This window comes from Denticeps clupeoides, unplaced genomic scaffold (genome assembly GCF_900700375.1).
Source record: "Denticeps clupeoides unplaced genomic scaffold, fDenClu1.1, whole genome shotgun sequence".
Lineage (NCBI taxonomy): Eukaryota > Metazoa > Chordata > Actinopteri > Clupeiformes > Denticipitidae > Denticeps > Denticeps clupeoides.
This window is the reverse complement of record NW_021629956.1, coordinates 1-13,105: the sequence shown is the minus strand read 5'-3', so window position 1 is coordinate 13,105 and position 13,105 is coordinate 1. Positions and strand designations below refer to the sequence as shown.

The following is a 13,105-nucleotide window of genomic DNA, read 5'->3' as shown; positions in this document are numbered from 1 at the left end:
GGATTTTCCAGCCCTCGGCCTTCAGGTGCTACGCACCCTGATGTCAATTTAATATCTGATATGTCATATTAATCGGATTTTTAGAACAGGGAGTTGGCAATAGGGCCTGCTCCATCCGCTCCATTCATCGACCCAGTATTGCATTGCCTCTAGAAGGTGTGCACTTTATTTGTTGTATTGCAAATAAAAGCTTACCACTCCAACTTTTTGCCTTTTCTCCATCATAATTTGACAGTAAAGCGGGAGTTTTCACTCTTTGATATGTGTTCAAGCCCCTTTGGTTTAAAGTTCAAGATTTTCAAGCAGAGTTTGTGTACAGACAAACCAGCTGAAGAATGCCCAATCTTGTCTGATCTCAGAAGCTAAGAAGGCTTGGGCCTGGTTAGTACTTGGATGGGAGACTACCTGGGAATACCAGGTGCTGTAAGCTTTAACTGTTGAAAAACTTTTAAAATGAAAGTATTTACATGACTTTGTTAGCTTTTTTTGCCTTTTCTCCATCATAATTTGACAGTAAAGCGGGAGTTTTCACTCTTTGATATGTGTTCAAGCCCCTTTGGTTTAAAGTTCAAGATTTTCAAGCAGAGTTTGTGTACGGACAAACCAGCTGAAGAATGCCCATTCTTGTCTGATCTCAGAAGCTATGAAGGCTTGGGCCTGGTTAGTACTTGGATGGGAGACTACCTGGGAATACCAGGTGCTGTAAGCTTTAACTATTGAAAAACTTTTAAAATGAAAGTATTTACATGACTTTGTTAGCTTTTTTTGCCTTTTCTCCATCATAATTTGACAGTAAAGCGGGAGTTTTCGCACTTTATAATGTTTTCAAAGCCCTTTTGTTTAAAGTCCAAGATTTTCAAGCAGAGTTTGTGTACGGACAAACCAGCTGAAGAATGCCCATTCTTGTCTGATCTCAGAAGCTATGAAGGCTTGGGCCTGGTTAGTACTTGGATGGGAGACTACCTGGGAATACCAGGTGCTGTAAGCTTTAACTATTGAAAAACTTTTAAAATGAAAGTATTTTCATCACTTTGTTAGCTTTTTTTGCCTTTTCTCCATCATAATTTGACAGTAAAGCGGGAGTTTTCGCACTTTATAATGTTTTCAAAGCCCTTATGTTTAAAGTCCAAGATTTTCAAGCAGAGTTTGCTTACAGACATGCCAGCAGAAGATTGCCCAATCTTGTCTGATCTCAGAGGCTAAGAAGGCTTGGGCCTGGTTAGTACTTGGATGGGAGACTACCTGGGAATACCAGGTGCTGTAAGCTTTAACTATTGAAAAACTTTTAAAATGAAAGTATTTACATGGCTTTGTTAGCTTTTTTTGCCTTTTCTCCATCATAATTTGACAGTAAAGCGGGAGTTTTCACTCTTTGATATGTGTTCAAGCCCCTTTGGTTTAAAGTTCAAGATTTTCAAGCAGAGTTTGTGTACAGACAAACCAGCTGAAGAATGCCAAATCTTGTCTGATCTCAGAAGCTAAGAAGGCTTGGGCCTGGTTAGTACTTGGATGGGAGACTACCTGGGAATACCAGGTGCTGTAAGCTTTAACTATTGAAAAACTTTTAAAATGAAAGTATTTACATGGCTTTGTTAGCTTTTTTTGCCTTTTCTCCATCATAATTTGACAGTAAAGCGGGAGTTTTCACTCTTTGATATGTGTTCAAGCCCCTTTGGTTTAAAGTTAAAGATTTTCAAGCAGAGTTTGTGTACAGACAAACCAGCTGAAGAATGCCCATTCTTGTCTGATCTCAGAAGCTATGAAGGCTTGGGCCTGGTTAGTACTTGGATGGGAGACTACCTGGGAATACCAGGTGCTGTAAGCTTTAACTATTGAAAAACTTTTAAAATGAAAGTATTTACATGACTTTGTTAGCTTTTTTTGCCTTTTCTCCATCATAATTTGACAGTAAAGCGGGAGTTTTCACTCTTTGATATGTGTTCAAGCCCCTTTGGTTTAAAGTTAAAGATTTTCAAGCAGAGTTTGTGTACGGACAAACCAGCTGAAGAATGCCCATTCTTGTCTGATCTCAGAAGCTATGAAGGCTTGGGCCTGGTTAGTACTTGGATGGGAGACTACCTGGAAATACCAGGTGCTGTAAGCTTTAACCATTGAAAAACTTTTAAAATGAAAGTATTTACATCACTTTGTTAGCTTTTTTTAAGTAAGTTAAGGGGTATTTTCTTTCTTTGATATGTTTTCCCGCCTTTTTTCTTTTTTTTTTTTTTTTTAACTTCTCTTCAGGTTTCTTTGTCTGTGTGTGCTCTACAACGATCATTCACAGGCTTGGAGCTGAATCGATTAGGTGGGATTTTCCAGCCCTCGGCCTTCAGGTGCTACGCACCCTGATGTCAATTTAATATCTGATATGTCATATTAAGCGGATTTTTAGAACAGGGAGTTGGCAATAGGGCCTGCTCCATCCGCTCCATTCATCGACCCAGTATTGCATTGCCTCTAGAAGGTGTGCACTTTATTTGTTGTATTGCAAATAAAAGCTTACCACTCCAACTTTTTGCCTTTTCTCCATCATAATTTGACAGTAAAGCGGGAGTTTTCACTCTTTGATATGTGTTCAAGCCCCTTTGGTTTAAAGTTCAAGATTTTCAAGCAGAGTTTGTGTACAGACAAACCAGCTGAAGAATGCCCAATCTTGTCTGATCTCAGAAGCTAAGAAGGCTTGGGCCTGGTTAGTACTTGGATGGGAGACTACCTGGGAATACCAGGTGCTGTAAGCTTTAACTATTGAAAAACTTTTAAAATGAAAGTATTTACATGGCTTTGTTAGCTTTTTTTGCCTTTTCTCCATCATAATTTGACAGTAAAGCGGGAGTTTTCACTCTTTGATATGTGTTCAAGCCCCTTTGGTTTAAAGTTAAAGATTTTCAAGCAGAGTTTGTGTACGGACAAACCAGCTGAAGAATGCCCATTCTTGTCTGATCTCAGAAGCTATGAAGGCTTGGGCCTGGTTAGTACTTGGATGGGAGACTACCTGGGAATACCAGGTGCTGTAAGCTTTAACTATTGAAAAACTTTTAAAATGAAAGTATTTACATGACTTTGTTAGCTTTTTTTGCCTTTTCTCCATCATAATTTGACAGTAAAGCGGGAGTTTTCACTCTTTGATATGTGTTCAAGCCCCTTTGGTTTAAAGTTAAAGATTTTCAAGCAGAGTTTGTGTACGGACAAACCAGCTGAAGAATGCCCATTCTTGTCTGATCTCAGAAGCTATGAAGGCTTGGGCCTGGTTAGTACTTGGATGGGAGTCTACCTGGGAATACCAGGTGCTGTAAGCTTTAACCATTGAAAAACTTTTAAAATGAAAGTATTTACATCACTTTGTTAGCTTTTTTTAAGTAAGTTAAGGGGTATTTTCTTTCTTTGATATGTTTTCCCGCCTTTTTTCTTTTTTTTTTTTTTTTTTTAACTTCTCTTCAGGTTTCTTTGTCTGTGTGTGCTCTACAACGATCATTCACAGGCTTGGAGCTGAATCGATTAGGTGGGGATTTTCCAGCCCTCGGCCTTCAGGTGCTACGCACCCTGATGTCAATTTAATATCTGATATGTCATATTAATCGGATTTTTAGAACAGGGAGTTGGCAATAGGGCCTGCTCCATCCGCTCCATTCATCGACCCAGTATTGCATTGCCTCTAGAAGGTGTGCACTTTATTTGTTGTATTGCAAATAAAAGCTTACCACTCCAACTTTTTGCCTTTTCTCCATCATAATTTGACAGTAAAGCGGGAGTTTTCACTCTTTGATATGTGTTCAAGCCCCTTTGGTTTAAAGTTCAAGATTTTCAAGCAGAGTTTGTGTACGGACAAACCAGCTGAAGAATGCCCATTCTTGTCTGATCTCAGAAGCTATGAAGGCTTGGGCCTGGTTAGTACTTGGATGGGAGACTACCTGGGAATACCAGGTGCTGTAAGCTTTAACTATTGAAAAACTTTTAAAATGAAAGTATTTACATGACTTTGTTAGCTTTTTTTGCCTTTTCTCCATCATAATTTGACAGTAAAGCGGGAGTTTTCACTCTTTGATATGTGTTCAAGCCCCTTTGGTTTAAAGTTAAAGATTTTCAAGCAGAGTTTGTATACGGACAAACCAGCTGAAGAATGCCCATTCTTGTCTGATCTCAGAAGCTATGAAGGCTTGGGCCTGGTTAGTACTTGGATGGGAGACTACCTGGGAATACCAGGTGCTGTAAGCTTTAACTATTGAAAAACTTTTAAAATGAAAGTATTTACATGACTTTGTTAGCTTTTTTTGCCTTTTCTCCATCATAATTTGACAGTAAAGCGGGAGTTTTCGCACTTTATAATGTTTTCAAAGCCCTTTTGTTTAAAGTCCAAGATTTTCAAGCAGAGTTTGTGTACGGACAAACCAGCTGAAGAATGCCCATTCTTGTCTGATCTCAGAAGCTATGAAGGCTTGGGCCTGGTTAGTACTTGGATGGGAGACTACCTGGGAATACCAGGTGCTGTAAGCTTTAACTATTGAAAAACTTTTAAAATGAAAGTATTTACATCACTTTGTTAGCTTTTTTTGCCTTTTCTCCATCATAATTTGACAGTAAAGCGGGAGTTTTCGCACTTTATAATGTTTTCAAAGCCCTTTTGTTTAAAGTCCAAGATTTTCAAGCAGAGTTTGCTTACAGACATGCCAGCAGAAGATTGCCCAATCTTGTCTGATCTCAGAGGCTAAGAAGGCTTGGGCCTGGTTAGTACTTGGATGGGAGACTACCTGGGAATACCAGGTGCTGTAAGCTTTAACTATTGAAAAACTTTTAAAATGAAAGTATTTACATGGCTTTGTTAGCTTTTTTTGCCTTTTCTCCATCATAATTTGACAGTAAAGCGGGAGTTTTCACTCTTTGATATGTGTTCAAGCCCCTTTGGTTTAAAGTTCAAGATTTTCAAGCAGAGTTTGTGTACAGACAAACCAGCTGAAGAATGCCAAATCTTGTCTGATCTCAGAAGCTAAGAAGGCTTGGGCCTGGTTAGTACTTGGATGGGAGACTACCTGGGAATACCAGGTGCTGTAAGCTTTAACTATTGAAAAACTTTTAAAATGAAAGTATTTACATGGCTTTGTTAGCTTTTTTTGCCTTTTCTCCATCATAATTTGACAGTAAAGCGGGAGTTTTCACTCTTTGATATGTGTTCAAGCCCCTTTGGTTTAAAGTTAAAGATTTTCAAGCAGAGTTTGTGTACAGACAAACCAGCTGAAGAATGCCCATTCTTGTCTGATCTCAGAAGCTATGAAGGCTTGGGCCTGGTTAGTACTTGGATGGGAGACTACCTGGGAATACCAGGTGCTGTAAGCTTTAACTATTGAAAAACTTTTAAAATGAAAGTATTTACATGACTTTGTTAGCTTTTTTTGCCTTTTCTCCATCATAATTTGACAGTAAAGCGGGAGTTTTCACTCTTTGATATGTGTTCAAGCCCCTTTGGTTTAAAGTTAAAGATTTTCAAGCAGAGTTTGTGTACGGACAAACCAGCTGAAGAATGCCCATTCTTGTCTGATCTCAGAAGCTATGAAGGCTTGGGCCTGGTTAGTACTTGGATGGGAGACTACCTGGAAATACCAGGTGCTGTAAGCTTTAACCATTGAAAAACTTTTAAAATGAAAGTATTTACATGACTTTGTTAGCTTTTTTTAAGTAAGTTAAGGGGTATTTTCTTTCTTTGATATGTTTTCCCGCCTTTTTTCTTTTTTTTTTTTTTTTTAACTTCTCTTCAGGTTTCTTTGTCTGTGTGTGCTCTACAACGATCATTCACAGGCTTGGAGCTGAATCGATTAGGTGGGATTTTCCAGCCCTCGGCCTTCAGGTGCTACGCACCCTGATGTCAATTTAATATCTGATATGTCATATTAATCGGATTTTTAGAACAGGGAGTTGGCAATAGGGCCTGCTCCATCCGCTCCATTCATCGACCCAGTATTGCATTGCCTCTAGAAGGTGTGCACTTTATTTGTTGTATTGCAAATAAAAGCTTACCACTTCAACTTTTTGCCTTTTCTCCATCATAATTTGACAGTAAAGCGGGAGTTTTCACTCTTTGATATGTGTTCAAGCCCCTTTGGTTTAAAGTTCAAGATTTTCAAGCAGAGTTTGTGTACAGACAAACCAGCTGAAGAATGCCCAATCTTGTCTGATCTCAGAAGCTAAGAAGGCTTGGGCCTGGTTAGTACTTGGATGGGAGACTACCTGGGAATACCAGGTGCTGTAAGCTTTAACTATTGAAAAACTTTTAAAATGAAAGTATTTACATGACTTTGTTAGCTTTTTTTGCCTTTTCTCCATCATAATTTGACAGTAAAGCGGGAGTTTTCACTCTTTGATATGTGTTCAAGCCCCTTTGGTTTAAAGTTCAAGATTTTCAAGCAGAGTTTGTGTACGGACAAACCAGCTGAAGAATGCCCATTCTTGTCTGATCTCAGAAGCTATGAAGGCTTGGGCCTGGTTAGTACTTGGATGGGAGACTACCTGGGAATACCAGGTGCTGTAAGCTTTAACTATTGAAAAACTTTTAAAATGAAAGTATTTACATGACTTTGTTAGCTTTTTTTGCCTTTTCTCCATCATAATTTGACAGTAAAGCGGGAGTTTTCGCACTTTATAATGTTTTCAAAGCCCTTTTGTTTAAAGTCCAAGATTTTCAAGCAGAGTTTGTGTACGGACAAACCAGCTGAAGATTGCCCAATCTTGTCTGATCTCAGAAGGCTAAGAAGGCTTGGGCCTGGTTAGTACTTGGATGGGAGACTACCTGGGAATACCAGGTGCTGTAAGCTTTAACTATTGAAAAACTTTTAAAATGAAAGTATTTACATGGCTTTGTTAGCTTTTTTTTGCCTTTTCTCCATCATAATTTGACAGTAAAGCGGGAGTTTTCGCACTTTATAATGTTTTCAAAGCCCTTTTGTTTAAAGTCCAAGATTTTCAAGCAGAGTTTGCTTACAGACATGCCAGCAGAAGATTGCCCAATCTTGTCTGATCTTAGAGGCTAAGAAGGCTTGGGCCTGATTAGTACTTGGATGGGAGACTACGTGGGAATGCCAGGTGCTGTAAGCTTTAACTATTGTTAAACTTTTAAAATGAAAGTATTTACATCACTTTGTTAGCTTTTTTTAAGTAAGTTAAGGGGTATTTTCTTTCTTTGATATGTTTTCCCGCCTTTTTTCTTTTTTTTTTTTTTTTTTTTTTTAAACTTCTCTTCAGGTTTCTTTGTCTGTGTGTGCTCTACAAAGATCATTCACAGGCTTGGAGCTGAATCGATTAGGTGGGATTTTCCAGCCCTCGGCCTTCAGGTGCTACGCACCCTGATGTCAATTTAATATCTGATATGTCATATTAAGCGGATTTTTAGAACAGGGAGTTGGCAATAGGGCCTGCTCCATCCGCTCCATTCATCGACCCAGTATTGCATTGCCTCTAGAAGGTGTGCACTTTATTTGTTGTATTGCAAATAAAAGCTTACCACTCCAACTTTTTGCCTTTTCTCCATCATAATTTGACAGTAAAGCGGGAGTTTTCACTCTTTGATATGTGTTCAAGCCCCTTTGGTTTAAAGTTCAAGATTTTCAAGCAGAGTTTGTGTACAGACAAACCAGCTGAAGAATGCCCAATCTTGTCTGATCTCAGAAGCTAAGAAGGCTTGGGCCTGGTTAGTACTTGGATGGGAGACTACCTGGGAATACCAGGTGCTGTAAGCTTTAACTATTGAAAAACTTTTAAAATGAAAGTATTTACATGGCTTTGTTAGCTTTTTTTGCCTTTTCTCCATCATAATTTGACAGTAAAGCGGGAGTTTTCACTCTTTGATATGTGTTCAAGCCCCTTTGGTTTAAAGTTCAAGATTTTCAAGCAGAGTTTGTGTACAGACAAACCAGCTGAAGAATGCCCAATCTTGTCTGATCTCAGAAGCTAAGAAGGCTTGGGCCTGGTTAGTACTTGGATGGGAGACTACCTGGGAATACCAGGTGCTGTAAGCTTTAACTATTGAAAAACTTTTAAAATGAAAGTATTTACATGGCTTTGTTAGCTTTTTTTGCCTTTTCTCCATCATAATTTGACAGTAAAGCGGGAGTTTTCACTCTTTGATATGTGTTCAAGCCCCTTTGGTTTAAAGTTAAAGATTTTCAAGCAGAGTTTGTGTACGGACAAACCAGCTGAAGAATGCCCATTCTTGTCTGATCTCAGAATCTATGAAGGCTTGGGCCTGGTTAGTACTTGGATGGGAGACTACCTGGGAATACCAGGTACTGTAAGCTTTAACTATTGAAAAACTTTTAAAATGAAAGTATTTACATGGCTTTGTTAGCTTTTTTTGCCTTTTCTCCATCATAATTTGACAGTAAAGCGGGAGTTTTCGCACTTTATAATGTTTTCAAAGCCCTTTTGGTTTAAAGTTCAAGATTGTCAAGCAGAGTTTGTGTACGAACAAACCAGCTGATAAATGCCCAATCTTGTTTGATCTCAGAAGCTAAGAAGGCTTGGTCCTGGTTAGTACTTGGATGGGAGACTACCTGGGAATACCAGGTGCTGTAAGCTTTAACTATTGAAAAACTTTTAAAATGAAAGTATTTACATGGCTTTGTTAGCTTTTTTTTGCCTTTTCTCCATCATAATTTGACAGTAAAGCGGGAGTTTTCGCACTTTATAATGTTTTCAAAGCCCTTTTGTTTAAAGTCCAAGATTTTCAAGCAGAGTTTGCTTACAGACATGCCAGCAGAAGATTGCCCAATCTTGTCTGATCTCAGAGGCTAAGAAGGCTTGGGCCTGGTTAGTACTTGGATGGGAGACTACGTGGGAATGCCAGGTGCTGTAAGCTTTAACTATTGTTAAACTTTTAAAATGAAAGTATTTACATCACTTTGTTAGCTTTTTTTAAGTAAGTTAAGGGGTATTTTCTTTCTTTGATATGTTTTCCCGCCTTTTTTCTTTTTTTTTTTTTTTTTTTTAAACTTCTCTTCAGGTTTCTTTGTCTGTGTGTGCTCTACAAAGATCATTCACAGGCTTGGAGCTGAATCGATTAGGTGGGATTTTCCAGCCCTCGGCCTTCAGGTGCTACGCACCCTGATGTCAATTTAATATCTGATATGTCATATTAAGCGGATTTTTAGAACAGGGAGTTGGCAATAGGGCCTGCTCCATCCGCTCCATTCATCGACCCAGTATTGCATTGCCTCTAGAAGGTGTGCACTTTATTTGTTGTATTGCAAATAAAAGCTTACCACTCCAACTTTTTGCCTTTTCTCCATCATAATTTGACAGTAAAGCGGGAGTTTTCACTCTTTGATATGTGTTCAAGCCCCTTTGGTTTAAAGTTCAAGATTTTCAAGCAGAGTTTGTGTACAGACAAACCAGCTGAAGAATGCCCAATCTTGTCTGATCTCAGAAGCTAAGAAGGCTTGGGCCTGGTTAGTACTTGGATGGGAGACTACCTGGGAATACCAGGTGCTGTAAGCTTTAACTATTGAAAAACTTTTAAAATGAAAGTATTTACATGGCTTTGTTAGCTTTTTTTGCCTTTTCTCCATCATAATTTGACAGTAAAGCGGGAGTTTTCGCACTTTGATATGTTTTCAAAGCCCTTTTGGTTTAAAGTTCAAGATTGTCAAGCAGAGTTTGTGTACGAACAAACCAGCTGATAAATGCCCAATCTTGTTTGATCTCAGAAGCTAAGAAGGCTTGGTCCTGGTTAGTACTTGGATGGGAGACTACCTGGGAATACCAGGTGCTGTAAGCTTTAACTATTGAAAAACTTTTAAAATGAAAGTATTTACATGGCTTTGTTAGCTTTTTTTTGCCTTTTCTCCATCATAATTTGACAGTAAAGCGGGAGTTTTCGCACTTTATAATGTTTTCAAAGCCCTTTTGTTTAAAGTCCAAGATTTTCAAGCAGAGTTTGCTTACAGACATGCCAGCAGAAGATTGCCCAATCTTGTCTGATCTCAGAAGCTAAGAAGGCTTGGGCCTGGTTAGTACTTGGATGGGAGACTACCTGGGAATACCAGGTGCTGTAAGCTTTAACTATTGAAAAACTTTAAAATGAAAGTATTTACATGGCTTTGTTAGCTTTTTTTTGCCTTTTCTCCATCATAATTTGACAGTAAAGCGGGAGTTTTCACTCTTTGATATGTGTTCAAGCCCCTTTGGTTTAAAGTTAAAGATTTTCAAGCAGAGTTTGTGTACGGACAAACCAGCTGAAGAATGCCCATTCTTGTCTGATCTCAGAATCTATGAAGGCTTGGGCCTGGTTAGTACTTGGATGGGAGACTACCTGGGAATACCAGGTACTGTAAGCTTTAACTATTGAAAAAACTTTTAAAATGAAAGTATTTACATGGCTTTGTTAGCTTTTTTTGCCTTTTCTCCATCATAATTTGACAGTAAAGCGGGAGTTTTCGCACTTTATAATGTTTTCAAAGCCCTTTGGTTTAAAGTTCAAGATTGTCAAGCAGAGTTTGTGTACGAACAAACCAGCTGATAATGCCCAATCTTGTCTGATCTCAGAAGCTAAGAAGGCTTGGTCCTGGTTAGTACTTGGATGGGAGACTACCTGGGAATACCAGGTGCTGTAAGCTTTAACTATTGAAAAACTTTTAAAATGAAAGTATTTACATGGCTTTGTTAGCTTTTTTTGCCTTTTCTCCATCATAATTTGACAGTAAAGCGGGAGTTTTCGCACTTTATAATGTTTTCAAAGCCCCTTTTGTTTAAAGTCCAAGATTTTCAAGCAGAGTTTGCTTACAGACATGCCAGCAGAAGATTGCCCAATCTTGTCTGATCTCAGAGCTAAGAAGGCTTGGGCCTGGTTAGTACTTGGATGGGAGACTACGTGGGAATGCCAGGTGCTGTAAGCTTTAACTATTGTTAAACTTTTAAAATGAAAGTATTTACATCACTTTGTTAGCTTTTTTTAAGTAAGTTAAGGGGTATTTTCTTTCTTTGATATGTTTTCCCCGCCTTTTTTCTTTTTTTTTTTTTTTTTTTTTAAACTTCTCTTCAGGTTTCTTTGTCTGTGTGTGCTCTACAAAGATCATTCACAGGCTTGGAGCTGAATCGATTAGGTGGGATTTTCCAGCCCTCGGCCTTCAGGTGCTACGCACCCTGATGTCAATTTAATATCTGATATGTCATATTAAGCGGATTTTTAGAACAGGGAGTCGGCAATAGGGCCTGCTCCATCCGCTCCATTCATCGACCCAGTATTGCATTGCCTCTAGAAGGTGTGCACTTTATTTGTTGTATTGCAAATAAAAGCTTACCACTCCAACTTTTTGCCTTTTCTCCATCATAATTTGACAGTAAAGCGGGAGTTTTCACTCTTTGATATGTGTTCAAGCCCCTTTGGTTTAAAGTTCAAGATTTTCAAGCAGAGTTTGTGTACAGACAAACCAGCTGAAGAATGCCCAATCTTGTCTGATCTCAGAAGCTAAGAAGGCTTGGGCCTGGTTAGTACTTGGATGGGAGACTACCTGGGAATACCAGGTGCTGTAAGCTTTAACTATTGAAAAACTTTTAAAATGAAAGTATTTACATGGCTTTGTTAGCTTTTTTTGCCTTTTCTCCATCATAATTTGACAGTAAAGCGGGAGTTTTCGACTCTTGATATGTTTTCAAGCCCTTTTGGTTTAAAGTTCAAGATTGTCAAGCAGAGTTTGTGTACAGACAAACCAGCTGAAGAATGCCCAATCTTGTCTGATCTCAGAAGCTAAGAAGGCTTGGGCCTGGTTAGTACTTGGATGGGAGACTACCTGGGAATACCAGGTGCTGTAAGCTTTAACTATTGAAAAACTTTTAAAATGAAAGTATTTACATGGCTTTGTTAGCTTTTTTTGCCTTTTCCTCCATCATAATTTGACAGTAAAGCGGGAGTTTTCGCACTTTATAATGTTTTCAAAGCCCCTTTGGTTTAAAGTTCAAGATTTTCAAGCAGAGTTTGCTTACAGACATACCAGCTAGAAGATTGCCCAATCTTGTCTGATCTCAGAAGCTAAGAAGGCTTGGGCCTGGTTAGTACTTGGATGGGAGACTACCGTGGGAATGACCAGGTGCTGTAAGCTTTAACTATTGTTAAAACTTTTAAAATGAAAGTATTTACATCACTTTGTTAGCTTTTTTAAGTAAGTTAAGGGGTATTTTCTTTCTTTGATATGTTTTCCCGCCTTTTTTCTTTTTTTTTTTTTTTTTTTAAACTTCTCTTCAGGTTTCTTTGTCTGTGTGTGCTCTACAACGATCATTCACAGGCTTGGAGCTGAATCGATTAGGTGGGATTTTCCAGCCCTCGGCCTTCAGGTGCTACGCACCCTGATGTCAATTTAATATCTGATATGTCATATTAAGCGGATTTTTAGAACAGGGAGTTGGCAATAGGGCCTGCTCCATCCGCTCCATTCATCGACCCAGTATTGCATTGCCTCTAGAAGGTGTGCACTTTATTTGTTGTATTGCAAATAAAAGCTTACCACTCCAACTTTTTGCCTTTTCTCCATCATAATTTGACAGTAAAGCGGGAGTTTTCACTCTTTGATATGTGTTCAAGCCCCTTTGGTTTAAAGTTCAAGATTTTCAAGCAGAGTTTGTGTACAGACAAACCAGCTGAAGAATGCCCAATCTTGTCTGATCTCAGAAGCTAAGAAGGCTTGGGCCTGGTTAGTACTTGGATGGGAGACTACCTGGGAATACCAGGTGCTGTAAGCTTTAACTATTGAAAAACTTTTAAAATGAAAGTATTTACATGGCTTTGTTAGCTTTTTTTGCCTTTTCTCCATCATAATTTGACAGTAAAGCGGGAGTTTTCACTCTTTGATATGTGTTCAAGCCCCTTTGGTTTTAAAGTTCAAGATTTTCAAGCAGAGTTTGTGTACAGACAAACCAGCTGAAGAATGCCCAATCTTGTCTGATCTCAGAAGCTAAGAAGGCTTGGGCCTGGTTAGTACTTGGATGGGAGACTACCTGGGAATACCAGTGCTGTAAGCTTTAACTATTGAAAAACTTTTAAAATGAAAAAGATTTACATGGCTTTGTAGCTTTTTTTGCCTTTTCTCCATCATAATTTGACAGTAAAGGGGGTTTTCACTCTTTGATATGT

General features: G+C 38.6%; 15 pseudogenes; all 15 read left to right on the top strand.

The window, feature by feature from the left end:
* Nucleotides 1-311: 311 nt before the first annotated feature.
* On the top strand, nt 312-430 carry LOC114778311 (uncharacterized; annotated as a pseudogene).
* A 718-nt stretch (nt 431-1,148) lies between these two features.
* LOC114778330 (uncharacterized) lies at nt 1,149-1,267 on the top strand (annotated as a pseudogene).
* Nucleotides 1,268-1,427: 160 nt separating this feature from the next.
* Nucleotides 1,428-1,546, top strand: LOC114778322 (uncharacterized; annotated as a pseudogene).
* Nucleotides 1,547-2,619: 1,073 nt separating this feature from the next.
* On the top strand, nt 2,620-2,738 carry LOC114778310 (uncharacterized; annotated as a pseudogene).
* A 1,913-nt stretch (nt 2,739-4,651) lies between these two features.
* On the top strand, nt 4,652-4,770 carry LOC114778329 (uncharacterized; annotated as a pseudogene).
* A 160-nt stretch (nt 4,771-4,930) lies between these two features.
* On the top strand, nt 4,931-5,049 carry LOC114778321 (uncharacterized; annotated as a pseudogene).
* Nucleotides 5,050-6,122: 1,073 nt separating this feature from the next.
* LOC114778309 (uncharacterized) lies at nt 6,123-6,241 on the top strand (annotated as a pseudogene).
* Nucleotides 6,242-6,961: 720 nt separating this feature from the next.
* On the top strand, nt 6,962-7,080 carry LOC114778331 (uncharacterized; annotated as a pseudogene).
* Nucleotides 7,081-7,602: 522 nt separating this feature from the next.
* On the top strand, nt 7,603-7,721 carry LOC114778308 (uncharacterized; annotated as a pseudogene).
* Nucleotides 7,722-7,881: 160 nt separating this feature from the next.
* LOC114778307 (uncharacterized) lies at nt 7,882-8,000 on the top strand (annotated as a pseudogene).
* A 1,358-nt stretch (nt 8,001-9,358) lies between these two features.
* Nucleotides 9,359-9,477, top strand: LOC114778306 (uncharacterized; annotated as a pseudogene).
* A 441-nt stretch (nt 9,478-9,918) lies between these two features.
* Nucleotides 9,919-10,037, top strand: LOC114778304 (uncharacterized; annotated as a pseudogene).
* A 1,358-nt stretch (nt 10,038-11,395) lies between these two features.
* LOC114778305 (uncharacterized) lies at nt 11,396-11,514 on the top strand (annotated as a pseudogene).
* A 160-nt stretch (nt 11,515-11,674) lies between these two features.
* LOC114778333 (uncharacterized) lies at nt 11,675-11,793 on the top strand (annotated as a pseudogene).
* Nucleotides 11,794-12,595: 802 nt separating this feature from the next.
* LOC114778332 (uncharacterized) lies at nt 12,596-12,714 on the top strand (annotated as a pseudogene).
* Nucleotides 12,715-13,105: the final 391 nt, after the last annotated feature.